The 12627-nt window shown below is 40.7% G+C and overlaps 1 long non-coding RNA gene across 1 annotated transcript; it reads left to right on the plus strand.

Annotated features, from left to right (window-relative positions):
* Positions 1 to 2051: 2051 nt before the first annotated feature.
* LOC138064107 (uncharacterized) lies at positions 2052 to 12345 on the plus strand. The gene is made up of 4 exons (XR_011137351.1): positions 2052 to 2260; positions 3211 to 3275; positions 3659 to 3794; positions 10512 to 12345. It is a non-coding gene; the product is annotated as an uncharacterized lncRNA (long non-coding RNA).
* Positions 12346 to 12627: the final 282 nt, after the last annotated feature.

Consider the following 12627-nt stretch of genomic DNA (forward strand, 5'->3'; position numbering starts at 1 on the left):
TCCTGATGGCCTTCGTGGAGGTTTGGGCTAAGTTCCTGTTTTGCACCCCTGATTGTGCATAGTGCTGTTTGAATGTAGCTTAGCTGCTGGAGTGTCAACTGCAATAGCTGTCCTGCTGCTTTGGTCTCCTACCTCTTTCCACTCACCTAAGTCTAGTGTCAGAGAAATTCTGTCATCTTTAAATCTCAGCAGAGAAGGCCTGTTATCAAAATTATGCCGGTCCCTGCCACACGAGAAGTAAATGCTAAATCACAGTGAAGTGCTATTGCTGTGGAAAGGATCCCTCTGAGAACTGACCTGTGAAGTGAAAACTGTGGATGACACTGACTACGCCTTCTTCCCTATTCTTAAATTGTCCTGCTTGCATCATTTATTCCAAACACATTTCCAGGGCAGCTGGGAACAAACTGATGAGCAGGGCTGCGAATGCTGAGAGCGCAGAAGGACTGACATTTTAAAGGTAAACATTGAGACTTTCCATCCAGAAGATGCAACAGCTGCTACAGATGCTGACATAACTTCTGACAGCTGGTGATGAGTGACATGTAATGTCAGTTCAAGATGAGAGGCTACAACTTAGTTAAAAGCAGTGCCCTGAATGTGAATCACAAGGCTGGCGCCCGCCACACTGTGGCCACACTGCCGAGCTCCTCCTCGCCTGTGCCTGGGAGCCCGCAGGGGAACCGTGCGGAGCACGTGGCTCTGCTCCGGTGCTGGTGGGTCGTCTCTGGAGAGGACCTGGCTCCAGGAATGTTGCTGGTCGGCATTCCTCTGCTGTACTGACACTAGATATGGGCTGAAGGGCTCATCCTTCTGTGGCATAAGCATTATCCTGTGCTTGATAGCTTCTTTTTGCAGACGGGGAAGTTAGCATCTGGCTTGCGTAACCTTGACTAAGAGATGGCAAATCAATGGCTACATCACTTTTCTGTCATCGCCAGAGACAGTTAAGCTGCATAGAGAGTTTGAAATAAGCCTCCAAACTTTCTAGAAGTTTAAAGCTTTTAAATTTAAATTTCCATGCCAGAGGAATCACATTGAAAGAAGGTGAGAACCGCTCAGCTCCTCGGTACTTCCATTTCAGCTAGGTCCAGGCATACCAGAGACACAGAAAGATGAAACAAAATTAACAGAACGTGAATTCAACTATTGCAAGCCATGCAGAAATACTGTACTTCTGTTCAGCAGTAGATCGTAACAAAGATTCCAATTAGTTTTCATTTTAAACACACCTTTATTCCCAGTCCCGCTGACTGTCTAATCATATTCCTTTCACTTATTCTCTTTGTCAGATGCAGACACTCACTGCACAAAAAGCACGTGAAAACAAAAAATGAGCAGTGGAAATCATAAATCTCAATAAAGTTGGTGTGATGCAGCTGTAAAGATGCTTTATATTTTGAATCTGATCACATTTTGCACTGTTTGTCTCCCTCTTTTTGTAGGTATTTACAATTTTTTATTCTCTGTTTAACCTTCATTCGACTCTGGCTAACTTTGCTAATCAGGGGTTTCTTTACCAAAGTATGACTCAGAGACCTAGCTGTTATCAACATGGACGTAAATTAATAATTTAAAGAGGGCTACTTAAATACATAGTTTACCCAGTTCATGGGGTGTTTCTATAACCTTTGACACCAGGATTTAACATTAAGTGTTTAATGAGAGCTTCCAAAAGGAAAACCATCTACTAGTAAATGTCTTTAGTTGTAGAATATATGGGTTTAAGGCACAGAAGCACTTAAATAGTAAGTAGTATTTTAAATCATTAGCCACAGCATGTTTTAGTGGGAAATTTCTTTTTTATGTTAATATTAGTCATTGCATAATATCTTCCAGGCTTCTGTGTCTGTTTCCCAAATGTTTATGCTTACATATGTTAAGAACAATAAATCTCTCTGATTCATGAGCAGTAAATGCTGATACTGCTCTTTTATTGAAAGTCTTCAAATTATTATTCTTTCTCTTTCCCTGCAAGTCTCCTATGAAGAAACAATCACCCCAAAAAGCTTGTAAGAAGAGATGGATTTTGCTGTGTCTTTTTAATGTTTCTTTTTGAAAAAAATCACACAAATAATAATAATTAGAAGGCAATATTTGTATTGCCTCAAGGAGTTAAAAAGATGTTAGCTTTCCCTTGGGGAGCTTGAGACTGGTGTCTACAAGACTGCTCTGATATTTTGATTTATTAAGAGAGAATAAATGAGACTTCAGCAGCTGAAAGAAGAAAGCTGTTATCTGGAGGAAGCAATATTTTCAGGTCTGTCCTATTTTCTTACGTTCCTTTTTGCTTGCTCGCTTGCCTTTCCCTTACCTGCTGTTTTTTTATTATTTTTTTATTTTTTTAAAATAATACCCGCACAGTTGAGTCAAGGTTAAAGAGCAGCTGGCACCATCAAGGCTTTTCAGCCTCATTTTGTGGCTTTTCCATACCTCTGCTCTTGACACTGATAAGCGTATCAAATGTTTGGTTGTGGAGCGGCCGTGATGGGGGTGGTACTGTACACAGCCACGGGGATTTCTCCCGAGGGCCAAATTCATTCTGCACATGAGCCCCCTTCCCCGTCCTTGCCTTTTAGCTGTGTGCTTAGGTTGATTCACTGGCAGAAGTATTTAAAAATACATTTGATAAAATAATAGATTATAATAGCACTTCCCCACCATCCAGTTAAAGCACATGGTGTGTTAATCTTGTAACACGAAGAATTAGCACGTTTCTAGTAAACACATGACTTTGCAGGAAATGCAACTGCTTTAATTAGGCTTTCCTTTAGAGGCTCCAGTTTTGGAGGCGGATATTTGTACGCAAATATCAGAAGTAGCATGGACTGTGTGCTTTTCCCATCATAGTCAAAGACTTATTTAAATTCAGGGTGAAGCGATTGGAGCTAAAAAATTCAGAGCTAAACAATCATTCAAATATCAAGCTCAGTCTTGCTGATGGGAGGTTATTTTGAACACAATGGGATTACTCACACGCGTAAAATTACTTCTGTGTATAGGTGTTTTGCAGAATGAGGGGCTTCAGATTGATTCTGAGCTCCAGTACTCAATAGTTTTGCCATTTCGTTCAATGAGCCTGTACTGGAGCGCTAATCAGTTAGCTTGAGCTGCAGCTACTCTCATGTCAAGACCAGCAATTGATACAGAACGGAAGTTAGTTTTGCAGTATAGAGAATCCTATATGCAAAACCCCCTTGTGTTTTGCAGGCTTTGCGTGGAATATGTTGCACGGATATAGAAATACAAATTTCAGAAGAATGGAGCTGGAGAAGGTAATTAGGAAGTCACTACTGACATGTTAGTGTAGGGAAATGCCATGAGTAATTTTCACCAAGGTCAGGGGAAGTGTGCTAATTCATTAGAGTGTGGCTTTCTTATTTGGTAAATTTGAGATTTCTTTTATCTAGTAGATTAGAGAATTTTGCCATCTGGAATGAAATTAGACTGAAGTAGGCTCCGTTTTTAGATATATTGCTATTATGAGGACAGGGCAGATATGGGTGATAGAAGAAAATGGGATCAGGACTAGAAATTAGCCAGAGCTGCTGACACCATGTGGATGAGGATAATATAAAAACAGAGAAAAGCCTCATTTAAGAATGGCCAACAATCAAAAGGCAACCCAATCACTTACTGAATGTGTTTTCATTTTCAGGTGGAGTTTCATTATCAGCTAAAAGGATTTTAAACAAATCAGAAGTTGCCCATCATTTTGTTCACTGCCAATATGAACACTGACTTATCAAAGACTGCTTGTAAAGGGAGCAAGAAGTCCAAAATTAATGTTGTAGGTGAGCGAGATTGTCAGAAAGCATAGTTTCGTAAAAGAATAAAGATTATCTCACTGAAGTGGAGGCAGCCCTACTGGTGACAGCAAAGCCAATATCTCCTTCTCAGTCCCATCAGCTTTTTGCAATTTAACAACATTTTTGTTTCATTCCTAATCAGGATGTATTCATTCCCAGAGGACAATCACAGCCAGCAGGCAAGATAACTTATTATTTCACTCGGAGAAAGTTTCCATAATAATGTCTTGACTATAGAGTCACAGAAATTCTTTATTGTTATTTTTGTGCTTGCTTTTCATCAATACAGCAGAGATGAATAGCTCTGGAAAGCAAATTCTTTATTTTTTCTACATAAAAAACATAGGTGGCAGCCAGATATTTTTTCTAATGCAGCCCTCGCATCGCTCCTGTCTGACCTAGAGTGGCTGGTCCATGGCTCAGAAATTCAGTCTTCTCAGCTAAGACTGCACCAAAGGAGTGTCAGTTGTGAAGGTGCTTATCATTTGTGCCTCAAAGGAAACTGGCTCAAGCCACCGACTCATTATAAAGAAGCACAAAGCCATCCTCGGATGGTAATGACTCTTGGTTCACTGCTGACTTAGACTTGAATCAAACCAGTGACCCAGAGTGAAAGGCTCCATAAACCCTTAGCAATTCACTGAGCCGTTCAGGGCTTCAGGGGGAAGGGGAGGGAGGAAAGAAGCCTTAAAAAAAGGGGCCTCAGATATACAAAGAATTCACCAAGGATATGCTAAGCATTAGCTTCATATATACTGGCAGCACTCACTACTCCCAGTTCCGTAAGTGGGGTCCGTCCGTACAGGAGAGTGCAGAATGAAATGACAAATATAAATGTTACAAATAAAAAAAGGGTGGAAGCAAAATATTTATTTTTAAGAATTTTCCCTCATTTGTCTTTCAAGAGGCAAAGAATTTTCAAGGCAAAAAAATTCCACCCATTTAAAGACTCTGAAATACCCAAACCCTAAAATTTAAATGTGAATAAAGAAGCAGCCTTTCAGATATACCTGCATCTTTAGTTCTCCGTAGCATGGGCTACTAGGTGGACTTGTTTCATTGTAGCATTGGCATTTGCTGTTCATCTGAAGGAGAACACGGGTGTTTGTGTGTACGTGCACATGCGCACATATAGATCTACGCAATGTATCACTAGAAATATAATTAGTGGTTTTACTAACCTTGCAAATAATGATAGCTACTCTTACTTGATAATCTGTGATATATGTTTTTACCATTGAGATGAACTAATTTTTTCCTTCTTTTATTGACTCACTGTAATGATTATCAATTCCCTCTTTGATGCTGATTAATACTTCCCTTTTCTAGAAGTTAGTTCTTTTGTTTGGTTCTTATTCTTCTGGATGAGCTGCAAATTGTCTACAGTGACAGGATCAATTTGCTTCTTTTTCCCCATAATGTCAAACCCCTACACTTTCTCCCCTATTCACAGGGCTTTTCTGAATTTCATTTAGTGAGCAAAGTTTAATTAGGGATTTTTAGACTTTTAAATTTGATATTATTTTTGATTCCTGCATTGATTTTTGTTTTCATTTATGACATTGCATTGACTGACAAAGACTCGATGTTAGCAATTAGTGCTCTTTCTCAGATTCATCTGTCCCTCTCTATTGAAATTTAAACATTCTCTAGTTTTTTTGGATATCAAAACCTGGTGCTAGACTACTGAGATAATTGCTAAATTAATCATACTTGCCAGGCTCTGTGAAAATACAGCTGTACTTTAGTTTTAGAGGAAAGAGATGAATAAATTAATCCAAGAGATATATACATAAACGATGTCTTTCACTGGCTATTAAGCCATTGAATCAAAAGAGAAGTTCCATGTTTTTAACAGTAATCTTTAGCAGCAGCCTCTGAAAATGGCAATTCTTGTTTTACATCTGAGGTAACAAAGGAAATCAAGCAACTCACTTGATGTTTATTTTAGTAAAAGTTAACTACTGACCTCCCTACCTGTTCTATAGACTACTATTAACCTTGTCTGCAAGAGGGTGGTGATTTTAAGAGTTATGATTGTTAATGGCCTTTGAATGCAGCAGGCTCAGACCGCTCACTCCCCAGTGTACGGCCTGGCTCAGACTTTTCCAGATGGGAAAATGATAAGGAGACGAGGAAGACAGCAGGTCATTCTTGAGGCAGCCTTGAGAAAATTGCTGCAAAATGAATCGTGCAAGTCTGCAGTGCTTTACCCAGCATTTTTCTGTTTTAATTTATCAAGCCAAAGCTTGTTGACATGAAAGTGAATGAAACGGTTGTACTGCATGCCCTAAAAAGCCAGCGCAGAGGTTTTGTGCAGCAGAGCTCAGCTGTAAATAACAAAGAGAATCCAGGGAATATGCTGTATACTGGTGTTCTCCATAACGTTTTATATTCATCTGCCACATGTGGACATCCCACCATTAGTATCAGCTGTCAAAGCAAATAAATAATGAGGTCCTTCAAATTTGAAAATAGGTTTTTTTTTTTAATGCCTATTATCAATGAAATAAAACCTGAAATTGGTGATATTTTCTCACCTGGCTACCTAGGCCTAGATTTATTTGTTTGTATAATACACAAATTGATTGTATGAAGATGAGATAGCTTTGTAGCACGGGGGAAGCACATTCAGTTGAGCACAGCATTACTGTCGGGAATTTTCATACTCTAGTCCAGATCTCTGAACTAGGGGGAAAAAAAAAGTGAAAGAAGGTGCTGCTATAGGAAAACTTCACAGGTGTCGGTTTCCAAACTTTTCCTTATAAATAACTTTTCACATGGAGGATAAGTAGGCCATCAGAGATCACTTTGTTGCACTGTGACACAAAACTGAGCAAGTACGCTATGCCTACCTTTTCCCTTTTAGCTCCTTTTTGCTCTCCATAAACCAGGGCATATGGAGTTTTCCCCGCAGTCATCAAGCCTCGGAAACCTGGCCTGAAGGTTGGCAGCCTAAAGGGCGTGTTGTCTTTGCGCAAGTCGGGAGATTTATTTAGGAAGCCTGAGATTTAACAGTACACATTTCAAGCTGCTGTGTTTTGTTTCTTGCATTTGAGTCTTCCCGAGTTTGGTGTTTCAAATTTTGTGACTCTGATAGCTAGCAACTTACTATTTATTGCAATGAATCTCTCTGTTTATTGTCATACTGCTTCATGGCTCCCAGTGCTGTAATTTTAAGAACCGTACTAAATGCTGCATGACTCAGAATAGAACCACTGGAAAAGAGCAATAACGTGCAGTTCTGAACAATTTCCTCGGGGCTGGGAGAACAAGTATGTGTTTCACCTGCTGTTGCTGCCCTCCTTACCCTATTCCGCTTGTAGGAACCTGGGAGAAGCCCTGCAGAGAGAGAGAGAGAGAGACAGAGTATGGCCCCTTATTACACAGAATATGCTGGTATTAGTGGTTGAGATGCGTTGTGACTGGTTTTCGAGAGCTCTGTGCTGTATAGCGCAAAGGGTGGTGAAATAACTCATGCAGCACGGTTTACTCCTCTAATATGCAGTATGACTATAGTCGGTCGTGAACAGCGTGGGCACGACGTATTATTCCGCACAACTCCGCGTGAGGGTCCCCATCGCTCCTGGATGACAAGGGCAGGACAGAAGTGATCCATTATAACCCGGGGAGGTGGATTGGCAATGGGGCATGGCGGGAGCTGGGTACGAGGTAGCTCTTATTAAATTATTACAGTGTTTCTAATTGCAGAGAGTTGCTCAAAAAGAAAACGATTTAGTAGATTAGGAACTTTTGCTCAAACTCTTAAATGAAATCTTTGTCAGTTTGCAGCTTCTATATTTTACACACAAAATTGAAATGACTGGAGTTTCAGTGGTGCAGGCAAGACAATCATGGAAAAATTCCTCTCCTGAAAACTTGCTCTAAATGTTTTATCACGTCCTAGATACTAATATATGACAAAATCCTTTTGCTCTTAGCGCTGTCACATTTGTGTGAGATGAAGGTTGTTGTCTCACCCACACAGACGATAGGATGACACTTTAATTGGAAAGTGACATTGTTGAGAACGTTTATGAATAATTGAGTATGTCCTCCCCACTCATCTTTTTATATGTTCTCCAAGTCATTATTTTATTTATTATTTATTAAGAACTGACATTGTGCTGAGAGCTGTACAGAATAAAGGAGAACACAAAGTTCTTGCCCTTGTGGATCTTACGCAGCAAGAAACGTAGAAAGCTTTTCCATCCTGCTCGTAAGATAGTAAACACATTCTGGCTACGTTCCAGACCTTTTCCTCTCTTGGAGGTTGCCTTTACTGACAAGTATAATAATAACATTAATAATAAAAATATCTCAGCATGAATGTTCTGTTAAGCCTGGCTGTTTTTAAGATTTGTCTTTCCCTCGGAGACCTTTATATCCCGCTCTAGTTCCCCCTTCCTCCTAGAAATACCTGGATCTTCTTATCTCGTTGGACTGAAGTTAATAGGACTTGCCTGGGTTGACATCAGGGCAAGTCAACAGAAACAGTTCTGTCTCTCTCTCTACAGGGAGCTGAAACTTGCTACCCTTTTACGAAGCAACAGTATTTCTTAATTGTTTGGGTCTCCCTCCCTCCCTTTTTTTTTTATTCATTTGCTCATGCATACCAACTCGTTGGTGCCTGCTTGGATTAAAAGCCTCTGCCTCTTCCTTTGGATGCAGAGTCCTGGCACTTCAGGGCCTCGTCTTGCATTGAGGCCCGTAACACAAACGTATCATGAGGCAATGTAGTTTCTTCTGGGTTAGGTAATTTGTCCATACAACCTCCTTCTGATGCAGGGTTGCCTTGCTGATATTTCTTAATCTCGAAACAACTCTCATCCTCCTACATCAGTTACCTGATGCATTAGCTTGTTAGACATGAAATATAGGATGAATTTTTGGTGCCAACAAAAATTGTGAGAACCCTGCTTAGAATAATACGCTTAGGATCCCTGGTAAGTAACTGCCTACATCCTGGTATGTAGTATGAGGAACACATTCTTCTGGTTCCTTTATCAATTTCCGCTGAAAGACTTAATAGATTTTACTTTTCTAAACCTCCTACTTTTTAAATAGGCAATTTTAAGCAGCTCTCATTCAGAAAGTTTTTGATAGCTCACAGAATATGTTTAGGATATACTCCCAGCGTATGTCTTGATGTAACAGGTGCGCTTCCCTACAAGGTGTTTACTTTTAGAGCAGCTGATGCCTAAGGAAAAACATTGCGTTAGAGACAGCTAAGCTCATGTGCTCTGCCTGTATGCGGCATTTTCCTCCCTCATTCGTTACATTTCCATAAAAATAGGTTCTTAGTTTATTGAGTTTTTATCTATATTTGCTGCTTTTTCCCTGCTGGAAGTCAGACTCCCCTAGGATATCACAGTATTTTCTACTGAAATTATCATCATGTTGCGTACATGGAGTATATGGAGGCCCGAATGAAAATTTCAGCTCAGAGTCACCAAACCATCCAAATTAGATTTAGTTTTGAGGCAAAAATAAACCCCAGCTAGGCACAGTAATGAGTGGAAGATGGTATTTGACATTCTGAGCCAAATTTTTCAGAATCTGCCATTATGAAAAAAGAAAAAAACCATTGCAGTTGTTTTCACCCCAAATTTGGCCTCACGCGAGCGCTGGCATTTCAGTATCAGATAAATGGCAATTTTTGCTCGGGTTCAATGCAAAAGCCTTCCAGGTCCTCCAACAGCAACCAGTCAGCGATCGCGGGGAAGAGACAAAACGCAGGAGAGGGGGAAAGCGGCGAGGCCTGGTGCAGCAGGCAGTCTCCATGCGGTGGGAGCGAGATGAATGTGCGTGAAGCCAGCCTAATTATCTGAGAGTGAAAGGTCATCAAAATCAATTTGCAGCATGATGTACAAAGGTCATTAGCAGACTCACATTTTCTATGCCCATTTAAAGCACAATAAAAAATAAAGTGGTCGCTTTAATAACTATGATTAGTAAAGAAAAAAGGCATATCATTGAGCCATCTGTTTAAACATTTGCGCTACCTTCGTTTTTATTCAAAACATTGCGAATAATGAGAGGTGGTGTTTTCGGAAGGCTGTGTTCCTGAAACGTTCCCCATTCATTTTCAAGATTTATAAGGCTGACAGAATTGAAAGCACCTCTCTAAAATTATAGTCCTTTGAAATCAATAGTGTAATATTTGTAATTTGTTTCTTTTTTATTACAGACCACTTCATTATTATTTTTATTTTCAGTTCATGGAACAAGCTAGACTGGAATCCATCATTTTCTTATCTGCAGTTAAATTGCTTACTCAGGGGTGCAGATTGCCCGTTTTGTTTCGCCCATTTTGCTATAACATCTCAGTGTTAAAAACCTCCCTTGCGCAAGCAAACACATAGCTGTCTCGCCAGCAGAGAAGACATCGCAGCTGCAACGCCTAAACCTAAAGGCATATTCATGTTATTAACGTTAAGGCTGAAGGCAAATATGAGGTTTCTAAGGAATTGCAAAATGTCATAGAAAAATGAGAGGATCTGTCAGAAGAGGATGGCTACTGGACGGTTTTCCTTATGATGTTTTCTTTCAATTTGGGTATGAGGAGTAAGGAGTCCATTCGGACAGCTGCCTTCCAGTGGGAACGGGCTGCCGTCCTGAGCACGATCACTTAAAATGTAAATGAAGTTCAGCAGCTTGTGCGTTACTTCCCTTTGTGTTGCTTCCCTTCTTTCCTGACAGGTGGACACCCCTTCCTTGAGGCCCCAAAATGGGACACTGTTCAAAGTGTTTGAAGAACCCGGATGGATATGGTGTCAGAAGGTGTCCAGTGTCCACTGACTACCTACGGCTTGCAGCTGCTCCTGTGTTGACCAGCCACGTGCACCCAATTTCTGCTTTCTTGCTATCTGACCTGCGTCTATTAACTGGAGCAAAATCAGTACTGAGACAAACGTTCCCCTGAAATATCAGAACTGTTTGTTCCCATATAATATGTAGGCTCAGAAACTATGTTATTCAATATTCGTGTGTTAATAACTGTAATCATCAGGCTTTGAACCTTAAACAACAGAAGCTATTTCTGCCTGTATTCCCTTGCTATTTTCTGTTCTCCTGTGCCTGTTCACTACAGTATTATTTTTCAATATTGAACTCAAAACTTGATGCCATAATAATGATTGCTCTTGTCATTTCGCTATTAACATCTTCCTTTTTTCTACAAACCAGAAGGGACCAAAGTGTACTTTTCTCTCTTCATTTGAACAGTCTTTCAAAGATATTTTTGTGGATGAGGTGACCACCTCAGGATACTTTCCCTTTGTGCCATGCATGGAAATCTTCCTGCCAAGGAAATGAGATTCAGCATTGTTAGTGGGAAGATAGAAACACTCCGTTTTTATTTTACATTTTGCTCATAATGAAGCAGACTGAGAGGACGATTGGTTGAATGCACTTGGAATAATAATAAAGGGTAGGGCAGATGCTGAAAGATATTTTTCATGTTTCTTCTTCTAATTGATGTTGGTTTCTCATGTCCTTTGCGTGCATTTCCTGAATTAGTGCAGAAATCTCTGAGGGTAAATCAGCCTATTTTTCCCTTCCCAGTAGCTACATCCTTGACAATACTCAAGAAATGGCTTCAACCTTAAGATCTGGCCCCCGTGTAAAACCTGCACTGGACTCTACTGGTTCTGAGGGTCTGGTGCGTTACCTTTGCAGCCAGGGCTGCCTGCTCTTGGTGGCGGCTCTGAGCCTCACGAGAGTCTGTCATGCCTTATTTGTGGGTGCTGTGCTAGACCTAATATCAGGGGTTCCTGAGAGCCAAGCACCTCCTCACCAAGCCACTGTGCTTTGAAGTCGGAGTTTACTCATATCTAGCTGGCTTGGAGTACCAGACCGTTGGCAGGAAACGCTACTGATGGAACCATGTACTTCGATAAAACAGATTGCTGTGAAATCCCTGCAATGGACTCGAGTTAGGGTCACAGAAACAAATAGATGGCTAGGTCAGGGAAAAATTTCAGGCCTAGCTGAGTGAATTTAGTAAGAGGAGGCTCACAGTGGGGCCTGATCTCAGCCCCAGTGATGTCACGGCAAGCCTTTGTGTTGATTCTAGGGAATGAGAAAATGACGTGAAACCATAACAGTAATTTTTACATTGCAATACATTAAAACTCTCTGCACTTTTCATTACAGGTACTCGCAGTACCTGTTATTAATGAGTACTAATGAGTTACAGTACCTGTACATGACCAGTATCATTACAGGTACCAGCAGTGGAGCTAATTTCATGTCTCATAGAAATCAATGGAAGTTTTGCCACTGAGTTTAACGTTTCTTTCACTTCAGTTACTAAGCAAATGGAGCTATTTCCCCTAAGCTTTGAGTGTTCCAATTACAAATGCAAAACTATAGCTCAACTTCAGCGCTCCACCACCAAACCAAGTCCCACCTCTACAACTAACTCCTCAAGTAGCTGCTGGCACAGAGAGCTAAGTCCCATCGACTCCTTGGTACCCATCTCCTGCACAGCCACCTTTCGCAAGAGCCTGTAGGAGGCGACGACCCATATGACGGCGAACTAGAGCTTTCCCTGCCAGAGGCAGGCTTTAGAGACGTAAGGGCAAATGGGCCGATTGCTTACTTTACTGCAGTGGGCCATATACTTAACGCTGTTGATCAGGCCCTCGCTCCCCTCTTTGTATGAATATCTTTATTGGCCGTGTGCTCCAATTACACTTGAACACGCAATTCAAATCCAAAAAGATTTTTTTCGTATGTGTATGCAGTTCGGTGTTCTTCCTTCTTCTTATGTCTTTACGTCTGTTGAGGACTTTGTACTGGAGAGAGAATACTT

This window comes from Struthio camelus, chromosome W (genome assembly GCF_040807025.1).
Source record: "Struthio camelus isolate bStrCam1 chromosome W, bStrCam1.hap1, whole genome shotgun sequence".
Lineage (NCBI taxonomy): Eukaryota > Metazoa > Chordata > Aves > Struthioniformes > Struthionidae > Struthio > Struthio camelus.